Genomic DNA, 22623 nt, shown 5'->3' with positions numbered 1-22623 from the left:
CAACTGACCACAGGAAAACCCCGGGCTCTTCTGCAAGGTCTCTGTGTTGCCGGACTGTCACCTAAGTCCTATTGCAGAAGACATCCTTGAACAGGTCAGTGTGAGTAGATACTTAGGACTCAGCACTACCTACAAGAATATCATGAAGAATGTGTCCCTATAATCAGTATGTTATGTTCATAAACATCCTATTCTCTATTCTCAGCTATAAATGGAGAACTTATCTGTATTATAGCGTTTCCGCTAGGCTGTTTTAGCAAAGAACGCGCCCTGCCCGATTTTGAAACGCTAAAATGTGCCCAGCACTTATGGTGGCACCCCGCTGAAACAGATGGACGTCTGCTGTCCAAATTCACGAGCCGCAGTGTCCCATGGGTGGGAAAACTTATGTTGAAACAGTCACCGTCGGTTGAATAGATGCCGTGGCATCTTTTCACTCTGGGCCACCTGCAGTGGCAGAAAAGGTGGTGTGCTTTAAGGCCATGTCCCCTTTTGAGAGGCCACGCCCCCTTCACCTAACACTCATATACAAGTGGTGGCTGAAGAAAACTCCAAGCCAGATCTATCAGTGCTGCAGGAGTCACTTTACCACTGACATATTCTATCCTAGTTTTAGTGTAAATTAGATGCACATCCTCTGATTAGGGTAAAAGATTAATGCTTTCTTGTTTGAATGAATTATATAGCTACCAAATATGTAGGTATAAGGGAACAAATTATAGCTGAACTGTCATTTCAGATGCATTTTTTTGCTCTTTTCAGCTCCTGTGTACAGATCCTCAGATCCGTCTGGGAGTAAATGGAGAAATTTGTTATCATCCTTTCTTCGCGGGTATGGATTGGTTGGCGTTAGAAGATCTGCGAGTACAGCCTCCATTCATACCCGGCAGAGTAAGTGCATAGAACTGGAAGGTACCGTATAGGAATCTCATCATGTTCACCTGCTAATCACAACCCTCATTAGATTATGGGAGTCATGGGAGGGATAGTCTAAAGCACAGGTTCTCAAACTCGGTCCTCAGGGCCGCAAACACTGCATGTTTTCCAGGTCTCCTCACAGAATCACAAGTGAAATAATTAGAATCACAAGTGAAATAATTAGAATCACAAGTGAAATAATTAGCTCCTCCTGTGGATTTTTTTTAAATGTGTCATTGAGTAACGAATACACCTGTGCACCTGCTATGTGACCTGGAAAATGTGAACTGTGTGGGGTTCTGAGGACTGAGATTGAGGACCACTGGTATAAATCCTTTCATGGGGAGAGGTTGTTGGCATTATGTTGTGTTACCAGACACTGGGCATTTTTTTTTAATCATAGGATTTTAGTACATTTTCAAATAGACACTGGGCTTTTATCACCACTCGTGTTTGTTCTAATTATAACAAGACAAACATCAGCACGTAAGGGTTAGTCAAAACAAAACCATAAGGTCATCTAAAGGCACACATCCACTAGACCACAGGTTCTCAAACTCGGTCCTCAGGACCCCAAACAGTGCATGTTTTCCAGGTCTCCTCACATAATTACTAGTGAAATAGTTAGCTGCACCTGTAGATATTTTAAAATGTGTCAGTGAGTAATGAATACACCTGTGCACCTGCTGTGTGACCTGCAAAAAGTGAACTGTGTGGGGTCCTGAGGACCGAGTTTGAGAACCACTGCACTAGACCACAGATTCTCAAACTCGGTCCTCAAGACCCCACACTGTGCATGTTTTCCAGGTCCCCTCACAATCACAAGTCAAATAATTAGCTCCACCTGTGGATCTTCTAAAATGTGTCAGTGAGTAATGAATACACCTGTGCACCTGCTGGGTGACCTGGAAAATGTGAACTGTGTGGGGTCCTGAGGACCGAGTTTGAGAACCTATGCACTAGATGACAGGCAAAAGACTGCACAATTACGACATTGTAATCGTGCAGTCGTTAGTCTGTCTGTGATGTCCCTACAATGAACGAGCAGTGAAGTCACATCAATCATCTGCAAACATGCTGAACCTGACGTTATTGTCAGGTTGCACAACATATTTGTACGATTATAGATGTCTAACTGACCAACGATTTTCAAACGATTATTTAACAATATCGTTATCGTTCAATTGCTCAATTTGATCGTCTAGTGGATGTGTGCCTTAAGAATGACAAAATTCCCTCATAATTATATCTCGCACTGCCTATTTAATACCCATTTCTGCCACCACTAATGGTGCCTACATACTTGCCAATATTACTTAGCGATTGCACGATTACGACATTGTAATCGTGCAATCGCTCAGTAATCGCGCACTCTTATGTCAGAAACGACCAGTGATGTGCACGCCCGCTCGTCGTTTCCGACATTGTCCATCGCCTGAACATGCAGTTGAATCTGTTGATAACGACAGATTGGCATGTTCAGGAATGATGGACTTTGTCTGCACTGAACATCTGATCATTCAGTGCAGACACTACAGGTGATCCAGAACGATGGTACGATTACGATGTCGTAATCGTACTGGCTTTCCTTATCGCCCAGTGTGTATGCTCCTTAAGATTTGCCTCGAGAGCTAACTCTTTAGTAAGTCTCATCCCTGACTTATCTCAAAATACAATTTCAACCTTATTTCATAAGAGTTATTGTAAACCTAATAATCTTCTTAAATGTAGCAGTAAAATAACAAAACCTAATGCACATGCAACTTCTGTAAGAACACAAAGATGACTCACCATGCTTATTAAACAAGAGGATAAAATATTGACATCCAGATTATTGAAAATAGTTTATTAAATTAGGAAAGTATAAAAACATAAAACTCACATTCAAGTACTTTTCATGTTCTGCTGCCTGGGGGAATGCTAAAAGATGGACTGTACCTCATTAGCGGCTGACCTCCAACACTGACAATTTCTAACAGTAATTTCATGTTTTTTAAATGTTCTCTTCCTCTACTTGTGAAATTATGCAGGTGGGGTGTTGGTATACACTTTTAGTAAGAAATTACATATTAATGTATTAACCGTTATGTATATAGCACACATAGGGCCTGATTCAGAGCTGCTCGTAAGCGGCCGCTCGTTCGCTCCGAGCGATGTTCGCACATCTGCGCATGCGTATGGGTTTTAGTACGCATGCGCGAACCAATCAGTGCGGTCGAAAATCGTGTGCTCGCAAAATAGCGAATGCCTGCTAATTTGAGTGACAGAATGAGGCGTTTGTGGGTGGTAACAGGGGAAGGTGCTTGAAAACGGGGAGTGGAGATCCGAACGCAGGCGTGCCAAACGGTCAAAACGGGCGTTTTAAGGGTGTGCATAATTAACAAAGCAGCATCATCGACCACGTCAGTTGGGTGTCTTTTAGCCAGAACTGCTCGCATGATTGCGGTAGGAAAATGCAACCACAAGAATAGCGAGCAGTTCATACGCCTTTCGATGTACTCGATTAATCTAATAAATAGCGGAGATGACGTATGATGCGAGCGGCCAGGGGGCGTTTTTTACAAAATAACGACCGCATGTTTTGTACGCTCGTTCAGACATAGAGGCGTCAACAGACCGCAAAGAGCGAGCGGTCAATTTAAATAGCCAGCCCCTTTTTCTGAACGAGCGAGCGCAAATAGTGTCCGGCTCTGAATGAGATCCCTAGGGCCTGATTCAGAGCCGCTCGTAAGCGGCCGCTCGTTCACTCCGAGCGATGTTCGCACATCTGCGCATGCGTATGGGTTTTAGTACGCATGCGCGAACCAGTCAGTGCGGTCGAAAATCGTGTGCTCGCAAAATAGTGAATGCCTGCTAATTTGAGTGACAGAATGAGGCGTTTGTGGGTGGTAACAGGGGAAGGTGCTTGAAAACGGGGAGTGGAGATCCGAACGCAGGCGTGCCAAACGGTCAAAACGGGCGTTTTAAGGGTGTGCATAATTAACAAAGCAGCATCATCGACCACGTCAGTTGGGTGTCTTTTAGCCAGAACTGCTCGCATGATTGCGGTAGGAAAATGCAACCACAAGAATAGCGAGCAGTTCATACGCCTTTCGATGTACTCGATTAATCTAATAAATAGCGGAGATGACGTATGATGCGAGCGGCCAGGGGGCGTTTTTTACAAAATAACGACCGCATGTTTTGTACGCTCGTTCAGACATAGAGGCGTCAACAGACCACAAAGAGCGAGCAGTCAATTTAAATAGCCAGCCCCTTTTTCTGAACGAGCGAGCGCAAATAGCGTCCGGCTCTGAATGAGATCCATATTCCACAGGGCTTAACAGTATATTTCAGAAATTCACATCAGTCCATTCAGTAACAGTATATTTCAGTAATTCACATCAGTCCATGCCCCAATATATGTTCCCTAGGAATTGAACTCATGACTTCAGTGCTGACAGTAGTGCTAACCACTATGCCATCCCTGCTACCCAAGGATGATGTAGTGTGTCCTAAAAGAAACAGAGCGTTAATATTAGTATAAATAAACAGAATATAAATAAATGCACATAGGCATATGATAGGCATATGGAACATGAATAAGTTAGATAAATGATTTGGGGAGATACTGGGTGCCTTGTGAATAAGGCAGTGGCGTAACTAGAGCATTTGATGCCCAGGGCAAATTTGAAAAGGGAGCCCCCCTCCCGCCCCCCAATATGTGCGCGCGTGGGAAAAAATGGCCGTGGTCACTTAAAAATGGGACGTGTCAACATGACACATCCCTTTGTTTTCACGCTGAACATTCCTATCCATATGCACCTTAACCCCAGTAGTACCCCTTATACAGTACCTCCAGAATGCAGTTATGGTCCCTCTTATGCAGGCCCATAGTAGAGCCCCTTATACAGTATCCCCAGTAGTGGTCCCCCTTATACAGCCCCCAATTAGTTCCCCTTACTCAGTGCCCCCAGTAGTGGTCCCCCCAAATGCAGTGCCCTATGTAGTGTTCCCCCTTATGCAGTGCCCCCAGTAGCAGTCCCCACAATCAAGTGCACCCAGTAGTGGTATCCCCTTATGCAGTGCCCTTTATATAGTGCCCCCAATAGTAGTCCCCCCCCCCCTATGCAGTGCCCTTTATATAGTGCCCCAGCAGTAGTCCCCCCCATGCAGTTTTCCCCGTAGTGGTCCCCCTTATGCAGGCACAAAGTAGTGATCTTCCCTATTTAGTGCCCCCTGTAGTGGTCCCCGCAGTACCCCTAGCAGTAAGCCCCTTATATAGTGCCCCCAGCAGTAGTGCCCCCCCCCTCCCATGCAGTGCCCCCAGTAGTGGTCCCCCTGATGCAGGCCCCCAGTAGTGACCCCCCCTATCCAGTGGTCCCTGTAGTGGTCCTTCCTGTTATTGCCCCCAGTTGTGGTCCCCCCAGTGCAGTGCCCCTAGTAGTAGGCCCCTTTTATAATGCCCCCAGTAGTAGTTCCCCCCCCCAAGTAGCGGTCCCCAGTTGAGGTTCCCCCTCCCGATTAAGTGCCCCCTGTAATAGCCCCCCCCAGTAGAGGTTCTCCCAATAATGGTGCCCCCAGTAATAGCCCCCCCCAGTAGAAGTCCTCCCAATAATGGTGCCCCCAGTAGTAGCCACCCCCCCAGTTGTGCCCCCACCCCAGTAGAGGTCCGCCCAGTAGTAGCCACCCCCCTCCCCCGTTGTGCCACCAGTAGTGCTGACAGGTTTTTAAAAAAATATATATAAAAACATACTTACCCGAATCCACGCTGCTGCTCCGGACCACGACACCGCTCCCGCCGCCGTCGCCCGCCAGTCCTCCCGGGATGGCGCGCTCAGCATAATGGGAGAGACGTCATGATGTCATGACGTCTGTCCCATTACCCACTGCAGGAGCCGGACGGAAGTCTGGCTCTTGCAGTGGGTGCTGCAGCAGTCAATGAGAGTCTATCTGACTCTCATTGGCTGCTGTTTAACACACGCATCGCCGCCAGCGCTGGCGGCGATGCGTGTGTTATGCACAGCCTGAACCCGCCCCCTAGCGCTATTGGGCAAGCGCTCAGGGGGAGGGAACGGGCTCAGCTGTGCAGCACAGTACAGGGGCTGGAAGCCTAGCGCCGGTCCTGTGTAAATGTGTAGCGCTGACCGCACTCACTGCGGTCGGCGCTACACTGGTGGCTAACTAGGGCAGGCCGGACTGTGGCTGGCGGCGTCCCCCCGCGCCGCCGGTCCAACGGCGCCCAGGGCACGCACCCTACTCACCCTGCCCTAGTTACGCCACTGGAATAAGGTTGGTACCCCAGTACGGCACAAGTCATATGACTAGCATATGAATATAGAATAGAATATATTCTACTAGCTACATTGATGTCAGAGAAAAATGTATTATTAAAATTATTGATTTGATGTATGCTGCGCCCTGTATAATACATAATGCACTTGGAGGGATCACAGCTATTCTTCTCAGGACTCACAGCATCCGGACAGGCAATTAGCCATAGGTGACATGCTGATCTTATCTTGTAGCTGGGTTCCCGGCCTCAGTGTACAGCAATACCTCCAGCACTGCTGAGTACTGCTCAGTGTACAGCAGTTGTGTCAAACTCGGGCCCTCCAGCTGCCGTGGAACTACATATCCCAGCATGCCCTGCCACTGTATTAGCATGCCCTAATAGCAAAACTTTGGCAGTGAATGCTGGGATGTGTAGTTCAACTGCAGCTGAAGGGCCCGAGTTTGACACCACTGGTGTACAGCAACATCTCCATCATTGTCTTTTCTCCAGTTCCACTGAGGCCTGCTCAGTGTCCAGCTCACATACCACTAGTCCCCGTCCAGATTCCAGCACCAGTGGTACCAGCCCCATGTCCAGATACACTTCCACTACTACCACAGCATCAAGTACCACCGGTTCCAGCCCGGTGTCCAGCTCTCGTCGAATGGTTCTAGCCCAGTGTCCAGTTCCACCGGTTCTGGCCCAGTGTTCAGTTCAAGTGTCACCAGTCCAGTCTGGAGTTCAGTCCCATCGGTATCAAACCAATGTTCAGTATTCCCAATTCCAGTGTTACCACTTACAGCCAGGTTATTTGTCTAGCTCGTTATCCCCAGAGTCTACTCCAGCAAGAAGCATCATTAAAGCACTCGCCAATTTCAACACAGCTTCATCTACAGCCCAGTGGTCCAGACCCTGTGCCCACAGACATATACCTTGGATTAGAACTGGTCGGATACAGACATGTGTCACAGGATAAAACAATTGATATCATTGGGAGTAATAAGGAACGGAGTAATGACAATGCGTAAGACAGCAATAATGTCAAAGCTGTAATTGATTATGCTTCCACTATGGCGAAGACAAAAAAAGGAGACATGGTAAATATTACCTTGGTTAACTCTCTTTCTTCGAAGTCCACAGGGTCTTCACTGGGGTGTAGGTGGGACCTGGAGGACTGGACACCAACAGCAAAGCTTTTCAATCCCTGGATGCTCTGATCCTTCCACCCTATACCCTGCCCACAGCCTGAGAGCATTTCAGTGTTGTTAACAAGCCCAAGGCAGGAGCAGGGTAGGAGAGAAGGAAGACTGGTACATTGAGGAATCACACTCTCACACAAAGTGACCAGGAGAAGAAAACCCAAGACCAGAAGACCAAGTGGCCGCCTTGCATAGCTGTTCAGCTGAGGTTTCACGCCAGGCTGCCCACGAGGGACCCGCAGAGCGAGTAGAATGAGTAGAGACTGTAGTCGGCACCGGAAGGCCCGTCTGCGTGTAAGCCTGTGAGATAGTCATGCAAATCTATCTGGTCAGAGTCTGTTTGTTAGCTGGCCATCCTTTCATGTGAAATCTATATAGGACAAAGAGGGAGTCCGGTTTCTGGATGGAAGCAGTACGGTCCACGTAGATCTTTAGAGGACTGACCACATCCAAAGAGGCCTCACCAGCCGAGAGGTCTGGTAAATTAAAGGCCAGAACCACAATTTCCTCATTCAGGTGGAAGTGAGAACCCACCTTCGGAAGGAAGCCTGGAGTAAGTTCGAAGAACAGCCCTGTCCTGATGAAATATCAAAAAGGGGGAGCGTCATGAAAGCGCCCCTAGATCCAATACCCTATTGGCAGATGTTAGAGCCAGAAGAAACAGAGTCTTCGCAGTGAGCCACTTGACATCCACTGATTCCAGGGGTTCAAATGGAGGCTCTTAAAGTGCTTGGAGCACCACTGACAAATCCCATGGAGCCAGAGGAGGGACAAAGGGAGGTTGTATTCGTAGAAAACCCTGCATGAAGGTTTAAACACCTGGTATAGGAGCAATTCTGCACTAAAAACCAAAAAGACAAAGCAGAGACCTGCACTTTCAGAGATGCTAGGCAGAGGGCTAGATCCAATCCAGCTTGAAGAAAGGCAAGAATTCTAGAACCCTTAAATACCTGAAGATCATAGTTTCTGGAGCACACCATTGGAAATATGTATGCCATATTCTGTGGTAAATCCTGGCTGGGGATGGTTTACATGCTTTTCTGGACCACAGAGCTGGAAAAATCCTTAGCCGTTAGGAGGGATGTCTCTAGAGCCAAGCTATTAAAGACAGACTGGTTAGGTCCAGATGTAGACATGGACCCTGAGACAACAGGTCTACTCATAAAGGAAGCTGAATAGGAACGTCTATGGAGTACCAGTGATGTCTGGGCCAGGCCGGAGCTATTAACATGATTATGCCTCCCTCCTGTCTGAACTTTCGAAGCACTCGAGGAAGCAGGGATATTGGAGGGAAGAGATATGCTAAATGGAACTTCCATTTCACCGACAATGTTTCTATGAAAGGCGCGTCGTGGTCCTTTGTTCTGGTTCAATAAATTGGAAATTTGTTGTTGTGTCTAGAGGCCATGAGATCCACCTCTGGAAGCCTCCATTTGTCCACTAGAAGCTGAAAGACTTCTAGATATAGAGACCATTCCCCTGCATGCATGTCTTGACGGCTGAGGAAATCAGTCTCTCAATTGAGAATCCCCAGGATGAACACTGCGGAGATGGCTGGGAGATTGCGTTCAGCTGAGGTGAGAATGCGGGAGACTTTGCTGACTGACTTCGAGAGCCCCCTTGGTGATTGAGGTAGGCCACAGCCATGACGTTGTCGGACTGTACTTGTACTGGCCTGTTTTTCAGAATATTCTGAGCCAGAGTGAGAGCTCTGTAGATGGCTCGAAGTTCCAGGATGTTGATTGGCAACACTGTCTCGACTGGGGACCATGGGCCCTGGAAGGAGTGTTGGCAGTTTACTGCTCCCCACCCTCGGAGGAGGCATCAGTGGTGAGGACAGCCCAGTCCGGGATCCAAAAGGGACGACCTTGTTTCAAATGAGTAGTCTTTAGCCACCAGGCTATGGACAGGCGAATCTCTGGGAGCAGGCTCATCATCTGGGATTTGAGCAGAAGGGGTAGCCCCATTCCACCTGCAAAGGATCAGGTGTTGGAGGGGCCTGGAGTGAAAATGGACGAACTCTACCATGTCGAAGGTGGACACTATTGATCCCAAGGCCTGCATTGCAGAGTGAATTGACACTCTGCAATTGTGAAGCAGTCTGCGTAGTCCGTCCTGTAGTGCTGAAATCTTGTTCGCCGTCAGGAAGATTCTCTGAACTCGAGAGTCCAGGAGGGCTCCCAAATGTACCATCCTTTGAGAGAGTGTCAGGGAAGACTTTTTCCAGTTGATCAGCTAACCGTGCATTTGTAGAAAGGCAATGGTTACCTGCAGATGGCTATGAAGAGTCACTGGGGAGCTTACCAACAGAAAGCGATCATCTAAGTACGGGAACAGTCTAATCCCTTCACGACGAAGAAAGGCTGCCATAACTGCCATGATCTTGATAAAGACCAGAGGGGCTGTTGAGAGGCCAAATGGCAGAGCCTGGAATTGGTAATGTTGCTGCAGTGTAGCAAACCAGAGATATTGTTGATGAGAAGGCGCTGTAGGTACATGTAGGTAAGCATCCTGAATGTCTAGGGATACCATAAAATCTCCAGGATTCATAGCTAGGATAATAGAACGGGGGGAGGGGGGGGGTTTCCATACGAAACCTGGGCACCCTGATAAACATGTTCAGAGACTTGAGGTGGAGTCGATGAGAACCTTTGGGCTTCTAAACTAAGAAAAGTGTAGAATAATAGCCCTTGCCCTGCTGTGAGTAGGGGACCCGAATTATTGCTCCTGAATTCAGTAAGGACTGAATGGCTTTTTGGAGCAGCAGGGCCCTGGTTGAGTGCAATAGAGGTCCTGTGCAAAAGAACTGTTGGGGAAGGAGAGGGCGTATCTGTGGGAGACCACTTCTCTTACCTAGGCATCTGACGTAGTTTGATGCCAAACTTGGGTGAATTGAAGAAGTTGGCCTCCCATCCTGGAAGCCCCCATGGAGAGGCCCTCCCCGTCAGGCTGTAGGCTTGTCCTCAGACTTGGCAGGTGGATGTTTAGTAGCCCGGGCTTGTTTGGCCCTAGGCTTGGAAGCCTTGGCTGATGTTTGTTGCCGTGGAAAGGACTGACCCTTGGCTTTGCCTTGAGGGCGAAAGGACCGAAACGATGACGGCCAGGAGAGACATATCCATAGCTGCTTCACCTAAGTAGGAGGCTGCATCTCTAAAATGAGATCTGTAGGACAGCTGTTCCCTCAAAGCATCAGGGGGAAAGTCTCTTCTAGGGCCTCTGCCCAATTATCAATGGTTTTCACCACCCAGGTCGTAGCCCTAGCAGGACGAGTAATAGCTCCTGTAAGAGAGTATATAGATTTATGACAAGCTTCTATACATCTATCTCTGGTCTCCTTCAAGGAGGTTGCAGTATGAATCAGCAAGGTGGCATTTTTAACCAGATGTGTTACATGAGACTCCACTGTTGGGAAACATCTCATTTAGTACAATCAGTAGCTGGAAGCGGGTAAAAGGAACTGGACCGTTTTGGAATTTGAAACCTTTTACCGGGCATATTCCAAGCTTCACTCATGAGATCAGATAGCTGGTCAGCATGAGGAAACTCTGGTAAAACAACCTTTTGTCGCTTAAAAAGTGCATGTTTTTCTTAGGAGCAGTTCATCCTCTTCTATTTGTAGAACAGTTTTAACAGTTCTCACCAGAGCAGGTATATTTAGATTAGAGGGTGGCTCCTCTTCTTCTGAGACGGAGACAGAGTGAGAGAGTTCTGCGTCTTCTGCCTTGCCAGATGATGTTCAGAATCATATAACTGTGTGGATTGGAAAGATATCATAGTACGTTTAGTAGGCTTAGTAGGTAAAGGTTTATCTTTTTGCAGCATTTGCTGAGGTAGACAGTACATCTATCCATGGGGAAGGCAAAGGATTTGCAGTGGGTACCTGTTGTGGCCATTCCATACTTGGTCCACAAGTTTTGCCAATATTTGTGAAAAGGCAGCCCAGGGTGAGTTGGAGAGACACCGGGGCTCATGGACCTGGGGCTGTGTAACAATTAATACACAGACCATCCTGAATTAGGTCCTCTGTGGCTAAGGCCGCAGAGCAGGACTTACAAGCTATCAAGAGTAGGAGGAGCAGCATCAGGCTACTTGTTATTCTTTCCACTGTCAGACAAAGTCATAAGAATACACAGTATGATACAGTGCAATGAACACCTTGCAGTATGTGTAATATGTGCAAACGCACTATATATGTCACAGTGTAGTGTGCAACCGTGCTATATAGTATGTGATTGTACTCACACTTATATAGCAGATGTGAGGTACAATGAACCCCCAATACCTTAGTATGTCAGGATATAGGAGAAAAAAGGGACAGGCATAAACTGACAGTATAGAAAATAAAGATTAGCGCTAGCACAAGTCATATACAAACGCAGAAAAAAACATTACATGTCTGTAATGGGCACTAAAATCAACTACACAGGCCACTGTTGCTGGCCCGTGGAAGAGGTATACAGGGAGACTGGATCCAGCGTTTTCCGGAGAGCTGCTTGCCTAAAATGGCTGCCGCTCGTCTCTGAGGGGAGCGGATGGTGAGAGAGGAGCAGCTCAGGGAACACCAAGACGGCAGTGGAATGGCGCCCTGAGCTGGGGAGGGGCTGCAGGGAGAGCACCTTATCCCCAGGCTGACGTTAACCACCGGGTTCTTTGGGCTTTATAATATGCCTAAATGCCAGTATCGTTATGCCCCTGTAGTCTATTGGAGTAGTGGGTGAGCACATTAGCGCCTTCAGTCTGTCTCCTGAGACCGGAGGGGAGACTGCACTAAAACGCGGGTCCCCGCGAATGGGGTTCCGCTTCACCTTTACCCTGGATTCCCAGCTGCAGACTGGATTTCAGGGAGCCTGCTGGCTAGTCCCCCTTGGATCCCCACCGCGAGTACCTAGCACAGGCTTGGTGTCACGGTGCTGCGGAGGGGTGATAGGGCAGCAGCACAGACATCCGGAGAAAAGTCTGGTGCTGCTCACCCGTTTGGTAAAAAAATAAAAACTAAATGAAATCATAAAATTAAAGCTTGGGCTGCTTAATGCAGCCCTCTGTTATAATGGTGGTCCAGCTCCTACCGGACATCAATGAAACTGAAGAGCCCTCAGGCTGTGGGCAGGTTATAGGGGGAAGCGGAACATCCTGGGATTAAAAAGCTTTGCTGTTGGTGTCCGTTCCTCCTGGTCCCACCTACACCCCAGTGTCTCCCTGGGGAACCCTATGGACCCTGAAGAAGAAATTAGACTTTTTATGCAGCACTAGTTACAGATAGACCTTAGTTATCTTATGTGTCCGGAAGATTTTCCCTCACTTCTTTTTTGTAAAATTTGTCTGATTGTCTTTTACCTGCAGCCACCAATGAAGGGACCTCCACCTCCCCAGATGCTGGAGGAATAAATATCAAACACAGGAGTGGGCAGCCCTCCATTCCATTGCATTGATAAGAAGCTGCAATACAAGATCAGCCCGCTTAAGAACATCCAGCCCCACCGCCAGCCTGACTTATGTAATGTGGCAAACATCGCCTATCATCAGTTAACATCCATTCCATTCATAAGAAGCTGCAATACAAGATCAGTCTGCTTAAGAACATCCGGTCCCACCGTCAGTCCGAGTTATGTAATGTGGCAAACATCGCCTATCATCAGTTAACACACTTATGTTCTCCAAAGCTCTGAAAGTACTGGAGACAGAGATTGAGGCATCCACAGCGTCTAATTAACTAAGGTATGGTAAGATAAGGTAAAGTAAGTTAATAGACTAATGTAAAAACTCTTTTCATAGACAAAATATTAATACAAATAGAAAAATACTAAATAACATACTAAGCAAAAAATAGTAAAATAATAAAAATAGAAAATAAGTCTTATTTCAATTTTTTGTTAATATTTTCAGATGTGCACTTTTAATCAACTTAGTTTCATAACTTGTTCATTTACAATTTAAACGTTTAAATATTTCAATTAATAATGTAAATATTATATAGTGAGACATATAATGAATAACATCAGAGGAGTGAGACTGGCTGGCTAGTTAGGGGAGGTGGAGGCCGGACCCTTAAACCTTCATTAATATGTCTCATTATATAAATATGCAATAATAAACAATAAAATAAATTCTAAATTTGGACAAAAGAAACTAAATAAATAACATCAAAGGAGTGAGATTGGCCGGCTAATTAGGGGAGGTGGAGGCTGGACCCTTAATTAAAATGTTTAATCAGACCAATTTGTTGTTAATGTTATATAAATATTCAATAGCAAAATACTATATTGTAATTAAAACTATTTCTATATTTAGATAAAATAAACTTAATAATAAAATAATAAATAGAATTATTTTCATTGTATATGTTTTGCGAATATTTTAGACATGCATATTTTATTTCATTAAGATTTTATAGTAGATATTAAAATAGATTAAACATTAAAATTAATAATGAAAATATTATATAGTAAGTTATATAATGAAAAACATCGGAGTAGAGTAAACTTATTAAATAACATCAGAGGAGTGAGACTGGCCGGCTAGTTAGGGGAGGTGGAGGCCGGACCCTTAATTAATCTAGACCAATTTGTTGTTAATGTTATATAAATATGCACTAGCAAAATACTATATTGTAAATACAACAATTTCTAGATTTAGACAAAATAGACTTAATAACAAAAAATAAATAATAGTATTATTTTCATTTCATATGTTTTTAAATTATCTTTAGACATGCATATTTTATTTAATTAATATTTTATAGTAAATATTAAAATAGTTTTAAATATTAAAATTGATAATGAAAATATTATATAGTAAGTTATATAATGAAAAACATCGGAGGAGTGAGATTGGCCGGCTAGACAGGGGAGGTGGAGCCCGGACCATTAACTAAAATATTTTATTTAGGCCGATATTTAGGACAAAATAAACTTAATAATAAAATAATAAATACAAATAATAGTATAATTTAAGTATGTTCTGCAAACATATTTTAAGCATGCACATTTTTTTTAATGATTGTTATATTAAATATTAACATGGTTTACATGTTAAAATTAATAATGAAAACATAATATGGTAAGACGTAATGAACAACATCTGAGGAGAGAGACTGGCCGGCTAATCAGGGGAGGTGGAGGCCGGACCCCATTTAGGCCAATTTGTTATTAAAATAATATCTATATTTAGACAAAATAAACTTTATTTGAGGGACATTAAACCACAAGTGTTTTTTTAGTGTTGCCAGTCTAATACGGTGTTGGTTAGCGCCCTTCTAAGATTAGATGGCCTTAGGCAGCCAATGAATACTCATAGGGGGCTGGTCAAGGGGTATTTAAAGGAGAGCTTCATGTAAATCTGTCTATTTGTTCCAGTTTTTTCCAGGACAGAGAAGTGCATTTACAGTTTATCCTACTAACAATCTTTTAGTGCTTTCATTTCAATTCTTTCTTCTACTCTATATTAATTCTCCTCCTCTCCTCACTCTCCCTGTCCCTCTCCTCACTCTCCCTGTCATTGTTAAAATCCCTTTTATTCTCCTTCATCCTTCCTATCTCTCCTGTCTGCCACACCCCGCCCACGACACATTTCAGGTCCCCCTGCCCCACTGGTCGCATACCTTCTGGATGGGAGCTCTGCGGATGCAGGCCGACTCAGCGACACCTGCGTCGCCTCCGGTAGCCCTTGACTTGTTGTCCTGTTCCTCTGACTCTAGCGAGGCCATGAATGCGCTACATACATTGTCATCTTTGTTGTCAGCCACGTCGGTCTCTCCTTGTGCTCCTGTAACACTGTCCTTGTCTCCGCCATCTCAAGTGCCTGCACAACTGGCCCCTTTGGCTGCCCAGCTCCTCTCTGCTTTGGGCATACAGAACCCCATTCTCTCGCCTCCTCTGGTTTCTGCTCCACCTGTACCTGTTATATCTCTTGCAGCACCTGTTTTTTTTGTGTTGCTGTTGTTCCTGCAGGTACCTCTTCCACATCCATGACAGACGTGCCTGCTGCGGCAAACACTGGATTGGCTGCTGTTGCCTGTTCTGGTTTTCCCAGTGAGTTGTTTGCGCCTGCTCGTAAGGGTGGTAAGCGGGCGTATTCTTCGTCCTCGTCATCCAGCTCAGACCTTGTTTGCTCAGGGGATAGGGGTAGGAAGCGGTCGAGAAGACGCTGTCGCCATTCCCTCCGTAGGTCTAAGAGGTCACACTCCTCTAGTGAGCATATTTCAGTTTCTCCAGGGGCATCTAAGGGTGGCGTAGTGCACTGTGACAAAACGGCTGTGCTTAGAGGGCTACGTCGGAGGATCCGTGACAACATTAATAGGGGAAAATATGTCAATGTTTTTACCCTTACGGCAAAAGCTAGGAAAGAATTCAGGGCGGCAAAATGCCACGGGGGTATGGGGGAAGAGAGATATTGCTCGTACCTGAATTGGCAGGCGGGTTTCTTTATATTTGCTGCATGCTATCTGGAATCCCGCCTACAGGAACCCTTGAATGCCATTAGGTATCTTCACTTGATGCATTCAATGTTCCGTTCTGTATGTAACTCCTCCTGGAGGACATATGATTAGGAATTCCAACATAAGCAGTCGGGATCCTCGATCATTGATTTTGGTTGCAAGGACGTGGAGGTCTGGCTGGATGTGACTCAGCCGGTCCCTGCCCCTTCGGTGCCTCCCCCTAGGCGTACACAAGCTCCCTTCGAGGGACCCCCCCATCGCTTACCACCGGACGGTGATATGCCTTCAATGGTTCCAGCTGCATTGCAGGAGCCCGTTGCAGGTTCCGGCATGCTTGCCTTCGATGTGGGGTGCCTTACCCTGCAAAGGATTGCTTCGTGCCAAGTCTGGTACCGCCCCCGGCCATCCAGCTGCCAGTGTCGGATCTAAATAAGGCGACATCCCCTTTACGCCTGAGTCGCATGCTGTGCTGGCTGCGGCTTTATCCCCATAGGGAGTTTTTGTTTTGGGGTTTTTCACAACGGTTTTCATTTACTTCTTTCTGGCCCTGTGTCTCTTGGCTACCCCAAGAATTTGAAGTCTGCGTCGGAGTTACCGCAAGTTGTGCTCGTGAAAGTCATGAAGGAGGTAGAACTGGGACGGATGGCTGGTCCTTTCCTGACCCCCCCTTTGTCGGGCCTAGTTCTCTCACCTGTGGGCATCGTCCATAAGAAGGAGTAGAGTAAATTTAGGCTCATTCAGCAAATGTCTTACCCGCAGGGATCTTCGGTTAATGATGCTATTCCTTTGGAATTTGTCACGTGCAGTTTAAGTCCTTCGACCAGGCTTTGGAGCTGGATCAGGCATCTGGCCCTGGGTCCTTGTTGGCTAAGATTGATGTTGAATTGACATTCTGCCTGTTGCCACTACACCCGGATTCTTTTATTCATGGGTTTTCACCTGCAGAACAGTTTCTACATAGACAAATGCTTGCCTATGGGCTGTTCCATATCATGCGTCTTTTTTGAGCGTTTCAACACATTCCTCCATTGGTGTGTTATTGCTGGCACAGGAGAGGTCAGGGCGGCCCACTACGTCGACGATTTCATGTGTATCGGTCCAGCTGACTCCCCTCGCTGCGGTAAGCTACTTTTTTCAATGCAGTCATTGTTTGTGTTTTTCAGGGTCCCAGTCACGAGCGAAAAAACGGAGGGTCCAGTGACGCAGCTCTCCTTCCTGGGTATTGAGGTCGATACCTTGGCTGGTTGCTGCCGTTTCCCCCAGGACAAATTGGATATGTTGCGAGGGTTTATTGAGGGTGCATTAGGCGTGGTTAAACTCACCCTGCATCAGGTGCAGTCCATGCTTGGACCTTTCCACTTTGCCTGCAAGGTCATTCCTATGGGGAGGATCTTTTGCCGGAAATTGGAAAGGTCTATTGCTGGCATCCTTCGCCCTCATTATTTTGTCCGTTTATCAGCCGTGATGTAGAGTATATATGCAGGCGTGTCGTTTATCTCTGGGTTATATAACATGCCCGATCCCTCAAGGTCCTTCTTGGTCTCGATGGCTTTGAAGGGTTGGTCCAGGTCGACCCCTACAACAGTCGACTCCAGGCATTCCATTGACATTTCCCTGTTGCATCGCTTGTTGGCTGCGGTCCTTGCAGTTTGTTTTTCACAGTTCGAATGCCTGTTATTTCAGTTGAGTTTTGCCATTGCTTTTTACGGAGCGTTTCGGGTCTGTGAATTAGTTGCCCCTTCTAAGAGGGCTGACCTACCACTCACTGTTGCGGATGTGATTGTACGTCCAGGCGCAGTACTTTGCCTTATACGACGCTCCAAGACGGACCAGGCTGGTAGAGGGCGCTAGCTTCCCCTTCAACCATGTTCCATTCCTGCGGTATGTCGAGTGGTGCTGGTGCACGCCTTCGAACATGTGCGTGGTGAACGAGATGGGGCATGGTTGATGCACAAGGATGGGTCCCCGGTTACGAAATACCAGTTTTGTCATGTCTTGAAGCGTTGCTTGGCATCTTTAGAGCTTGAGGCGAGTGAGTTCGGTACTCACTCATTAAGAAATGGATCTGCTACAACTGCGGCTTCTGCTGGCTTATCCGACGGGGATATACAATCCCAGGGTCGGTGGCGCTCTGCTGTGTTTCGTCGCTATATTCGTCCGGGTTTATCTGTGTTCCAACATAGCTCACCGGAAGCCTAACCACTCGCCGACATACTGCGGGAGTCTATGAGGAATTTTTATTTTTCCCCCAGGGCCAAATTGGATTCCGAATTACATGAAATGGCGTGATTAATAGTTTACTCCTGGGTTTTTTAGTTTTTGCCTCAAGTCCGGTTGGCTACGTTGTTCCCATTCCCCTGCCCTTCTTTATGTTATGCTTCCATGTCTTGTTGGTATGGTGTGTGTGTGTTTTGGCTATTTTGTATGTTTTTTCTTTCCATGTTTACCTTTCATTTTCACGTTTTCAGGTGGATTTGATGTGAAGCCGATCTGGGTGTTAGGGAATTCCTATATATTCTGGGCTGCTCGATCCTCATTAGCTTATGATACTAGCAGTTTCTCTCAGCCGCATTTAATTAGGTGGTTAGGTTTTCGGGGGATGTGCTGGGACTCTCTTTTAGGTAGGTTTGTCTGCTGTGCGGTCTTATGGGTTGCCTAAGGTGATAGTGTTGCATCTGGGCGGGAATGACTTAGGTAAGTGAACTGCTCTAGATTTGCGCTCTGTTATCATTAGGGACTTTCATTTGATTGCGGAAGCTTTGCCTTACTGTAAGTTGGTGTGGTCCTTCATTGTCCCTAGGCGTGTGTGGAGGAATACTGAGTCTGCTGCGTGACTTGATGTGGCTAGAAAGAAAGTCAATACTGCAGTGGGTAGGTACATGCTAGAGACTGGTGGTGGTGTGGAAGAGCATGTATTGATACAATTTCACGATATACACTTGTATCGGGGTGATGGTGTGCACCTTAGTCCTGCAGGTCTGGCTATTTTTCTGGAAGGTATTTTCTGCTGGATACGGTGTTTCTGTGTGTAGGTTTGAGGTATGATGGTGGCGCATCGGTTTAGGCCTCGCTTGGCGGAAAAGAACTGCACTTGGTTAGTTATGTTAGTAGTTATGCTTAGTGGGTGCGCTCTCCTTGAAAGTGGAGTAAGGTGCCAGCCAATTGTCCTCTATGGGAAATGGCTATACCACCCAGAAGGGTGCTAAGAAGAAAGGCGAGTTGACCACCAATGCTTGGCTTGTGTGTGTGTTTGTTTGATCTGTTTGTGGTTATTGTCTTGTGCGTTCTTTTTGTGCCGTCACCAATATTAACTTATAATAAAATTGTTAGTATTTGTCAAAAATAAAATTGACAGATTTTAAAACGCCAACACTGTTGTCTGTGTATTTATTTTAGCAGTTAAGTTGCATTATTTATAAGCTATTATAAGGGTACACGAAAACAACATGTTAGTGAGTTTAGTATGCCCGAAGGCTGACAATTAGGCATGAGGGACATTAAACCACGAGTGTTTTGAGTGTTGCCACTTTAATAAGGTGTTGGTTAGCGCCCTTTTAAATCAAGATGGTCTTAGGCAGCCAATGAATACTCATGGGGGGGTCGCCTAGGGGTGTTTAAGGGAGAGCTTCATGTAAATCTGTCTGTTTGTTTCAGGTTTTCCCACCTTCCCTCCCTCTTTGTTGTTTGATTATATGTTTGAGGTTTGTTGTATGTTGCAGAAAAGAACGGCACTTGGTAAGTTATGTTACTAATTATGCTTAGTGGGTGCGCTTTCCTTGAAAGAGTAAGGTGCCACATCCGGAAACCACTTTACCCTCTGTATTACATATTTTGAGAGATTATGGAAAGATTTCTGGTTTTACCATTAATCATGATAAATCACAGGGTAAATTACTAGGCTCCCAGGATCACCTCCCCTGGTGTGCAGATTATAGGATTAAATGGACTTCCAATTCTATTACATATCTTGGCATTTTCCTTCCCAAAAATATACATAATTTATATAGTTTGAACATACAAAAGATAATTAAAGAAGCACTAGGGGAATTGGAGAAAAGGCCACATTTAATGTTATCCTACCTGGGACGGATACATATATTAAAAATGATTACATTCCCAAAAATCCTTTACCCACTTCAGATGCTTCCGATTCTGCTGTCTGTAGTGGATAAAAAATTAATAAACACCACATTTAGAAAATGTATCTGGCAGAATAGGAGACCACGCATAAGTTAAATCAAACTACAACAGCCTATATCCAATGTGAGGGGTGTTCCCGATACATCCGAGACTGGATTCACGGTGCGGATCATTGCACAATTTCTGATATTGATCAATCCTTCTTACCACAACAGCACCTCTTATCGTTCTTACACAATCATCAACAGGAAATAACTCCCATAGTACATGCAAAATCCTCTCCTGATGTCTTCTTGGATCGTTTGGCAAACCACCAGAAACAAAATGGGTCTTAATAGCCATCACTCGCTATTTTTTCCATTGATAGCCAACCCCGAATTCCAAAATGGCCAAGCAGCGCAACCTTTCCTTTCCTGGTGTTCTAAAGGTATATCTCAGGTTAAAGCATTAGTAGATCACACATCTCATTTACCTCTTCAGATACAAGTAATGGCAGAAAAATATACCTTGCCCAAATCACACGCTCTAGCTATGTATCAGCTCAGCATTATGCTAGCTCGATTGTGAGACATCTCTCTGCTAATGACTGGTCCAACCCTCTCAGCGTCACACTAACTAGACCATCGTCTGATGGGAAGGCCATATCTACATACTACCAAATATTACATGACCCTCTGGATCTCACAAAATCAAAGGCAGGTTTATTGATTCTCTATCAGGGGACCTACAAAATCAATTACATAAATGCTTTCACTCCACAAGATGGAACGAAACCAGATTGTTATTGGGAGATGCACCAATTACTATGCAAACAACGGTACTTTAGATTTTATTTGGTTGATGTGCCGGCCATGCCTATTGGCTTTGATTTCGATCTCTGATTTTATTACGTCTCTCTCACTCCTTTTCGGTATTGAGAAGTACTGTTAGTCTTGATTATATACATTATCTACTTTATTTCTCAATTATATAATGTTAAATGTGACACTGTTGAAGAAAACATTTTTGTGTTATTTTCCAATGTTCCTTTCTGAAATAAAAATAAATTAAAAAAAAGAAAGAAAGCGTAAGGTGCCAGCCAATTGTCCTGGATGGGAAATGGCTATACCACCCTGAAGGGTGCTGAGCAGAAAGGAGAGTTGATCACCAATGCTTGGCTTGTGTGTGTGTGTGTGTGTGTGTGTTTGTCTGATCTGTTTGTGGTTATTGTCATGTGCGTTCTTTTTGTGCAGTCACCAATATTAGTTTAACTTATAGTCAAAAATGCAGGGGTAGACATCCCCCCTCCCACTGGAATTTACAGGCAGCCAGGTATCTCTGTATACCTGCTGAAATCCCCCAAAGGAAATCATAGCCAGCTGAATGGCTTGTGACACCACAAATGACTATGAGGGGTTAACAGTGTCTGGTTTTATTGCCCTGATATGCTAAATCCCCTTGTCAATGTGATGGAGTAGCCTTTGTCCTAAGGGGTCTATGCTAGACACATGGGCACCGGAATCCTCACCTCTGGAGTGAGGTAAGACATGACTACTAACTTCACCCAATAGGGCTCAGGGATGACACCTCATGGTGGGAAATGGCAAACTGAGGGTTTTGCAGGGAGTTCTAATCTGAGATCTGAGTGGAGTTCCTAGCCGGAGGGGCAGGATACAGGCAGGGCTGGGCACAGGAGTCGGGAGATCCTGCCAGCCTGCCATCCACAGACCTGGCTATAAGGAGGAGGTCTGGCGAAAGATATGCAGCCAACGCGTATGCTCCTACTGGACTGGTCCTGAGGTGTGCGGCTGGTGTGCTAGCTGGAGCTAGGTGACTGGCCAGCACGCCCTGCTCTTGGTGAGCAGAGGACAATCAGGCCGGGAACAGCAAGTCAAGGACGGAAAAGCCATTTCCCTGAAAAGCGTGGAGTCACACAGCAGCCTCTCTCGAGCATAGTTTTCCCCAGCCAAGGCGGTTATGTAGGACGCATGTAACTGTACACATTTCTACACTAAAAGGGGCCTCTGCTGTAGGGACATATGTGTGGGGTCCCCAAAGTTTAGCTAATACTACTGGCATGTCTGCATATATTGTATAATAGTTCGTAGTTGCTGTTTTACATGTAGAATTAGTGTGTATATAAATAAAGGTAACGTACCTTTGCAATTGCCTCATTTCCTGTGCGATCTAAAGGGACTCTTTAAAGGAACCGGGGTACTGTACAAGGTAGTGAAAGGCGATTGGGTGAAAATAATACACGCATACACCCGGTATCCTCACAAGTTGCATTATTTATAAGGTATTATAAGGTTACATGAAAAATACGTTAGTGAGTTTAGTGAATCTGCCCAAGGATCTCCCTCCACCAACTAGCTCAGACATTAACTCAAAGGCAACCATGTTGAATATATATATATATATATATATATATACCTCCTTCCCCACAAGTAATTTTTAATATTAAATTAATAGCATTCACGTTATAAATACATTTATTTCCCTCCAACCTGCCCCAATAACATATAAATAACAAATAAAAGTCTTATTTTCCTAAAATGCACCAACAAAACTGTATAACCCAGTATGTAATAGTGATCCCATATTGCATCAATAGCACCTACATTAATAATTAAATTTTTTTACAAAAAGCCTCCTAAAAACTTTGATACCACCAGTAGCCTGACATTACATAAATAGCC

At 45.4% G+C, this 22623-nt stretch overlaps 1 long non-coding RNA gene and 1 pseudogene across 1 annotated transcript in view; one reads left to right on the top strand and one right to left on the bottom strand.

Moving 5' to 3' along the window:
* The window catches only part of LOC148538929 (uncharacterized), a 57210-nt gene that overhangs the window by 14607 nt on the left and 19980 nt on the right, over positions 1 to 22623 (bottom strand). The window lies entirely within an intron of this gene.
* On the top strand, positions 17173 to 19097 carry LOC148538930 (uncharacterized; annotated as a pseudogene).

This window comes from Taudactylus pleione, unplaced genomic scaffold (genome assembly GCF_031769625.1).
Source record: "Taudactylus pleione unplaced genomic scaffold, aTauple2 ptg000032l, whole genome shotgun sequence".
Taxonomy (NCBI): Eukaryota; Metazoa; Chordata; class Amphibia; order Anura; family Myobatrachidae; genus Taudactylus; species Taudactylus pleione.
This window is presented reverse-complemented; position numbering and strand designations above follow the sequence as displayed.